The 8,121-nt window shown below is 46.9% G+C and overlaps 1 long non-coding RNA gene across 1 annotated transcript; it reads left to right on the top strand.

Moving 5' to 3' along the window:
• The first annotated feature begins 768 nt into the window (after window positions 1-768).
• Window positions 769-7,386, top strand: LOC140912540 (uncharacterized). Its single transcript, XR_012159308.1, has 3 exons — window positions 769-1,246; window positions 6,550-6,605; window positions 7,302-7,386. It is a non-coding gene; the product is annotated as an uncharacterized lncRNA (long non-coding RNA).
• Window positions 7,387-8,121: the final 735 nt, after the last annotated feature.

The following is an 8,121-nucleotide window of genomic DNA, read 5'->3' as shown; positions in this document are numbered from 1 at the left end:
AGAGAGCAGCAGCAGGGAGAAACCTTCAGGCTCTAGATGTTCATTGAATTCTGAACCTTGGCCTCTAGATATGTCTCTCCCCCTCAAAGCATAATTTGCTTTCTTGGCTTTGGTTGTTCCCTCTGCTTTGTCCCTTCCTGTCTTCTTCTCACTGTGCTTCTCATCTTCCTTTCTTTGCTTTCCTTTCTGCTCCCTCTCACCCCACCAATTGCCCTGCCCCTGCTCCAACAATCCTTTCCTCTTCGCACTCCAACCCTAAGCACCTCTGCCCCAGCTGGGCTTTTGCAGTAATATAAACAAATACACCAACAAGTATATGTTCCCAGAAGACTCAGAACGGGCTCACTGTGTCCCCCAGATCCCCCTGCTTCTGTGCTGTCTCTCACTCCCCTCTCCCTGTGTCTATTTACTTGTCTGTTTAGCCTACAAGGTCTTGGGGCCAGGAACCCCATCTGCGCTATGCATAGTGCCCGATGCAGTGGGGCTCTGATCCTGCCTGGGGCCCTCGAATGCTACTACAGGACCAATAATTGGAAGGGTAACCCGCCCCAGGTTTGCAAGGCAGGTGTCTCCTCTCTTTGTGTGCTTCCTTCAATCCAGGCCATTTCACCCCTCCCTTCCGATGTGCCCTGACAGACACACTGGCAATGCCTTTCTGCTGGACACAGCACCATCTACAGGGAAGAAGAGAGCATTGCAGATAATTCAGCCGGAAGCACCCTCCTTCCCTGCATGCAATGCTGCTGAATAGTCTGCATGACTGGGCACTTCAGCTAAGCTGTCCCAACAGGAGCAGGGACAGAGAGTGGTGGCACAAAGGGGATGGCAGCCTACGTGTCTGCCCACCTGCACTCACTGCCAGGGATTATTCATTTCATTCACCGTTTTGGATTTGCTGCAGTGATTCCACTAAAGTCAATGGTGGAGGGAGGGGGGAGAGAGATGGGTTTGTGCATCTTGCCTTCTAGGAAGTAACCTATAAAGAAGATGTGCTATGTACGTCCTAATGCTTTTGACAGCTAACTGAGCAGAAGATCCTGTGATCTATACCTTATGCCATGTGTGTATGTGTGTACGCTTACCCCTGGGGGTACACAGGGGTCTTCCAGGGGAGTACATCAACTCATCTAGATATTTACCTAGTTTTATAACAGGCTACATAAAAGGCACTAGCGAAGTCAGTATGAACTAAAATTTCATACAATGACTTGTTTATACTGCTCTATGTACTACTATACACTGAAATGTAAGTACAATATTTATATTCCAGTTGATTTTTTTTATAATTATATGGTAAAAATGAGAAAGTTAGCCATTTTTCAATACTAGTGCATTGTGACACTTTTGTTTTTTACGTCTGATTTTGTAAGCAGGTAGTTTTTAAGTGGGGTAAAACTTGGGGGGACGCAAGACAAATCAGCCTGCTGAAAGGGGTACGGTAGGCTGGAAAAGTTGAGCAACTGCTTTAGCTGACAGCTGTAATGTCTGGATTCACTACAAGTGTTGGTGTGTTTGTGGAAAAGAATGAAAGTTAGCTACGTGGGGCCAAATTCACCCTTGGGGTAACTGCACAGTGGTGCTAGTTTCATAACTGCTCACCCAGATCTCAGTACTGTGAGCCTGGCCACTGAGATTGATGGCCTCCTTCAATGAGCTTTGGCTCAGACGCTATGTCAGCGGAGATCAAAGCCTGAAATATCAAGAGAGAGATGCCAGCAAACCAGCACAGGATAGGGCACCTCTCCGTCTCAACTCCCAGCCTCCAGATTTCCAATGAGAGCCCAGCCAGGTCATAGCTGCCTTTTCATTTTTTTCCAGAAACGGCTATAAAAGGAGAATGGCTGAGAGCAGCCTTCTGGAACCCAGAACAAAGGCTGTCTGCTGCTCCAACCAGGCCATGCACCCCAGTGATCTAGTCGGGATTGCATTTATTTTCACTTCCCATTTATTTATAATACTGTAACACTTAAATAGCATTTCTTCTCCTGCCGGCTGTGTGTCCTTGGAAACATTTTACAGCACCCCCCTTCTCCTCACCCCTGAATTCCTAACGTAATGGAACTTGAAATAAACAGCTTTCCTCGATATGCACCCAGAAGGCTGCTGGGTTCTTTCTGCTCACCAAACACTCTGGGTCACTTTCAGAACAGCCTCTGAACTTGAGTATTTTGCATGTGTTCCCATAGGGCTGAGCTGCACCCACATGAGTGCAATGCAAAAGATATGGCCCTGATTCATCACTGTGTTATACCAGCTCCATGGCGATGTAACCTAGCCAGGGGAGTAATGCAGTGGTGACTCAGTCCCATACCTGCCCAGCTGGTGGTCTGATCTGCAAATCCAAATGTGGGGTTTGCAAACAGGTGTTGTGGGCTTTTAAAAATTTGCATGCACAAGTTCAGGTCGTCTTTTAAAATATGGCTGTTTGCAGTAGGCCCTACATAACACTAGGTAATATTTTTAAATTGTTTCCTCATGACAGAGTGGATACATTTAGAGGCCAGTGGCCATTAGTGTAGCAACTTTAAATGGGAATATTATAGGGTGCAGAGGTCTTATTTGTTTTCTGGAAAGCAGAGAGCTAACTCTCTACTTGATCTCACAAAGATGTAGAGGATGGGCTGGAGAGTGAAGGCTCAATTAGTCTGTCAGTATAATGAAATGTTCCTTCAGTAATTGTGTGCTGTACAGAGTTCCAAACAGGATGTAGTCACTGGCAAACAAGGGAGACAAAGCTGGGACTCAAGCTATGTGGAACCATGTTTTGTTTGTATCTGTAGCTGTCTTCTTTAATAAATGTCTCCTGTGTAAAATGAACTGTGTTTACATATCACGTAACAGTAAGTGGGCATGATCCTGCTAGGGGCTGAGCTATTGATGAGGGTTGAGGGAACTTTACAGGGTCAGGCACAGAGGAAATATAGGAATGTCCCGCAGACACCTACTTAGTAATTTCAGCGGGTGAAGGCAGGACTTCCACCAGCTACAGGACTGGGTTGTACCCTAGCTGGGAAGTGTTTTTCTTCATTGCCCATTACTATTAAATCACTTCTGTTTGCTTTTGGAAAACACCAGTCTAGCCCTCAAGAATAAAGCCCTAAGGAAGAGGCCTTTCTAACTGAGCTGGAACATAATTTTATTACATTGCTGCTGACTCACTGCATTCCCTCTATTAATTTATATGGTAGAGTTCTGAGCCTAAATTACCTGACAGTGTTTCTTGAAATAGCTGGGAAGTCACAATTTGACTGAAACTTAAACGACTAAAAGTGAGGTGCATTTCACAGCACTAAGAGACTGCTAGCAAATTGAAATTAACTTGAAAGCCTAACGGGCAAACTACAGCCAGTAAACATTTGATATGTCATGTGCTGGGTGATGTTCCCTGATATTTAGCACAACAGCTGAAGTCCAGCTAGCAGAAGTCAGAGTGGAATCTTGGCTAAATAATTCTGCCTTTCATTGATTATGGCAGCAGGTGATAATCCTGGGTTAAGAAGCAGGCAGCAGCTTCCCAAGGAGATTAAAGATAGTAATCAACTCTCTCCTATACAACGTGGATGGGCACATGTACAAGTGGCCTTGGCCATAGGAAACAGAGTCTAACTGTGTGACATAATTAGACCAAGGTGAACTAAGAACTGTGCAATGTGATAAGTGGGGAATTCTTTTCTCATATATGTAGTGACCTACATTGCTACTTCCCCTTCATAGCTATGTGGTATTGCTTGTCATTAAGCTATCCATCTCTTTAAAAACATCTAATCTCATAACAGAAACTTATTTATTATTTGAATTACAGCTACAGCTAGAGGCTCCAACCAAAATCAGAAACCTACTATACAAGGTGCTGTGTAAACAACTAGTAAGACTAAATAGAAAAAGACACAGGGTGGAAGAAAAGGAGTATTATTATTCCTCTTGTATGGATAGAAGAACCGAGGCACAGAGAAACTAAGGCCCAAATCCTCAGGTATTTAGACTCCTCACTTTTATTGATTGCTGTAGAAGTGAGGAGCACTAAATACCCTTGAGGATATGGGCCAAAGGGTATGTCTACATTGCAATATAAACTCAGGGTTAGTAGAATTCCAATTAGCAGGCCTTGGGTTTGTTAACCTGAGTTTGAGCCCCTACACTCATTTGTAACACCAGTTTAGGAATTGTTGAACCCTGCATCCCAATCTGGGGCTTCAGTATCTACACTGCGTTATGGGGCCTGAGTCCAACCAACCAGATTTCCTCGCGCCCTCCCAAAATGTGGCTACTGTAGTTCTTTGTTCATGATGCAGTGTGAGCAAACTTGACCGTCCAGAGGACAAGGAAAGTCGGCCTGTGGGATTGTGGTATACTTGGGGAGGACTCCCAGAGCATGAGTCTAATGGGGCTGGGCCACCACTGCAAAGCAATATGGCTTGAACCCTGGGTCTTGGTTTGACTCAGATTAGCACAATTTGTGTGTAGACAGAAGGGGGGTTAGGTTTAAGCCTGAGTTTGAACCTTGGGCTTACACTACAGTGTAGACATACCCTAAGGCAGTGGTTCTCAACTAGGGGTTTGCTTACCGCTGGGGCTACTCAGAGGTCTTCCAGCGGGTACATCAACTCATTTAGATATTTGCCTAGTTTTACAACAGGCTACTAAAAAGCACTAGCGAAGTCAGTACAACCTAACATTTCATACAATGACTTGGTTATGCTGCTCTAGACTATAGACTGAAACTTAAGTTCAATATTTATATTCCAATCATTTTATTTTATAATTCTATGGTAAAAATGAGAAAGCCAGCAATTTTTCAGTACTAGTGTGCTGTGACACTTTTGTATTTTTATGTCTGATTTTGTACGCAAGTAGTTTTTAAGTGAGGTGACACTTGAGGGTACGCAAGACAAATCAGACTCCTGAAAGGGGTACAGTAGTCTAGAAAAATTGAGAGCCAATGCCCTAGGGGGTCCCAGAGCCCGGGCTCCAGCCTGAACCCGAACATCTGCATTGCAGTTTTATAGCCCTGCAGCATGAGCCCCGCAAGCCTGAGTCAGCTGACTCTGGCTAGCCATGGGTGTTTTATTGCAGTACAGACACACCCTCAGTGACTTGCCCAGGGTCACATGGGGGGAAAGGGGGCGGCTGTGGCAGAGCCAGGAGTTGAATTCAGATCTGCTGAGTCCCAAACCAGTGTGATGACCATCCTTTCTCTCCAACTCCTGGGAATGCTGTAATTATGTCACCTGTTCAGGGCTGCCTGACGTGGCAATAAATTACTTGGCAGATGTATATTATCTCCTAGCCAAAGACCTGAAAGGGTTAGTGGAAAATCATGTTGCTAGATGCCCATTTGAGCTGCTCCCTTTTTCTTTGGTTCCTGTATGTGACTGAATCGTATTAACAATAGCTCCAGAGGCAGCTGTCCCTGAAAAATATAGTTTTGCATCTGAGGATTTGGAGCCAAATCCATAAAACATTTCTGCCAATGAAATATGCCTGGAACCTGTGCCCTGAAATGCACCTTCTCTTCCAGAATGTCACGTTGTAAGCCCCTGAGTCACAGGGAACTAATTTATTTCCTTATAATTGCATTCCTCTGGGCCATGCAGCCTCCAGAGAAGCCTCCACATCTGTGTAACTGCGTCCCTAGCAAGTACAGTAACACAGGTGTGACACGGGAGGGCTGCTAAGAGACCAGGATTTATTTCTGCCATGTACACCTTGTACGTGGTAGGTTGCAAAGCTACTACAAGAGGGTCAGGTTTCTGTATCAGATATGGACTGACTACAAAGTTTCCTCCTCCAAGAGATACACCAGATATGCTCACTATAAGATTCTTTAATGCTCTGACAGGCATGCCTGAGGTTAGCCTAAATAAAGTATGTTACACACAGCATCATCTAGTGGCTGAACAGCACAATGCAGATTAATATTCCATGACAGGTTCCTGACCCAGTCACATAGCTGGGGGCAGGATTAACAAGAATGCCACATAACAGGTCGCATTATCTGCTGTTTTCGTCTTTGTTTTTGAAAATCAAATGCAAAGGAAACAATACCTGCTAAACAATACAATCGCAAACTACCCAGCCAATTAACAAAACATGGGGAATGCTAGAGGTCATGGTAGACCATGGGATCTCAGCTTGGGGGTCACAATCACTCTGTCTCCCTATACTTCTAACTGGGAGAAGGACCCGGGTAGATCGGAGGGAGGCACTAGGGATCCTGACAGGAAACAGGGATCCACAATAGGGATGAGGTGAAGAACCACTGAGGTAGATGAAGATGATTGAAACCCCCTGACGGATGAGAGTATTCTGTGTCTTACTGGACAACTGTCGATAGCTACACACTCTCAACCTTTCTGCTCTCAGGAGTTCCTTCTGCACTGACCTCTTTAGCCTGGATTTGCTCTTGGAGCCTGTCTTTGCCGCTTCTGATTTTTTTACAGTCAGTGGCTTGGTGGGCATGTATTACTTTAGTTAGCACAGGAAGATGCTCAGTACCATACTGGAGGCTCTATGGGTGCAGAAAGCCAATGTTCTGCTTTGTTTGTTTAGATGCCTTCTCATCCTCCTGCGGAGTGGCTTGTGTCTTTTGAACTTGGGGCACAGAGGTATGGTAGCCAATATTATATACTTTCCACAATGCTTTGTATTATGCTAAGCTTTATTGTGGAAATTTACTAGAAGTGAAACTTGCATAATCTTGTTCTTTGTATGTGTAGAATCTGTCAGCAACAAGACGTATGTTCTGCTGAGGCTTGCCAAATATGAACTAGGTATGGATAGATGCAGCGTGTTAGGGATGGTTAGTACAGGTGTCTTTGTGCCCTGCAAAATATGTATGAAACCTGTGGCAGAGCTCCGACCTTGTCCCCATGGGTCCCGTGCTTCCAGGTGGTTTATGCTAGCTTCAGAGGCTCACTGCAACCCTCCACGTAGCCCTCTCTTTCTCTCTAGGACCAGGGATACAGTCTACTGAGCCCTTTTCATCATAAGCCAGCAATGGAGGTTGGTGAGAGAATTCCCAGAGTCTCTGTTGCTCCTACAGCCTCATGCCAAAACAGTTCAGCCTCCTGTCCTGACAGGGGCCTGTTTTCCCCTCCCAGGAGGTGTTTCTGTAGTGGTGAGCTGGGGGGAACCCAGGCTCACCCTCTACTCCGGGTTCCAGCCCAGGGACCTTCAGCCACACTTCCGCTCCTCTGGCTCCTCTCTGCCTGACTGGAGTGAGCCCTTTTATATTATCAGAGGGGCCTTAATTAGGGTCAGGTGGTCACATTCGCTTAATGGCCTCACCTGTCTCTTTGCAGGTTAATTGGAGTCAGGTATGCCGACGACGTGCTCCTCGTGGTCCAGGACACGGGCGACTTGGCACGGGTGGAGGCTTGCCAGGCCATCTATTCGGCAGCCTCCTCTCCCCGGGTCAACTGAGTCAAGAGCTCTGGCCTGGTAGTCTGGGACGACTGGAAGGCGAGCTCCCTCCACCCGCGCTTCAGGCCATCCGGTGGAGCGCAGGTCCGCTGCTCTATCTTGGCATTTACCTTTCTGCCACGCATCCCTCTCCGCCGGAGAACTGGCAGAATTTAGAGGGCAGGGTGATAGAGCGGCTTCAGAAATGGACAGGACTACTCTGGTGCCTCTCCCTTTGAGGGAGAGCGCTGGTGCTTAATCAACTAGTCCTGTCCATGCTCTGGTACCGGCTCAACACCCTGGTCCCGGCCCCTGGTTTCCTGGCCAACCTCCGGACATCGATTCTGGAGTTCTTTCGGTCAGGACTGCACTGGGTCTCTGCAGGGGTTCTCCATCTACCCCTGGAGGAGGGAGGGCTGGGCCTGAAGTGTCTGCAAGCTCAGGTCCATGTCTTCCGCCTCCAGGCCCTGCAGAGGCTCCTTTATGGTGCAGGTAGTCCAGCGTGGAGCATATTGGCGCATGCCTTCCTGTGCCGCTTCCAAAGGCTCCAATACGACCGGCAGCTCCTTTATCTCCATCCGAGAGGTCTTCCGCGAGACCTCTCTGGGCTGCCAGTCTTCTACCAGGACCTCCTCCGGACCTAGAAACTGCTTTCAACAACCAGGTCTGTGGCGGCCACCGAGGGGGCAGATCTCCTTGCGGAGCCCCTGCTACACAACC

The sequence above is a fragment of the Lepidochelys kempii genome, chromosome 6 (assembly GCF_965140265.1).
Source record: "Lepidochelys kempii isolate rLepKem1 chromosome 6, rLepKem1.hap2, whole genome shotgun sequence".
Taxonomy (NCBI): Eukaryota; Metazoa; Chordata; order Testudines; family Cheloniidae; genus Lepidochelys; species Lepidochelys kempii.
Note: the sequence above shows the minus strand (reverse complement) of the source record. Positions and strands in the feature narration are given on the sequence as shown.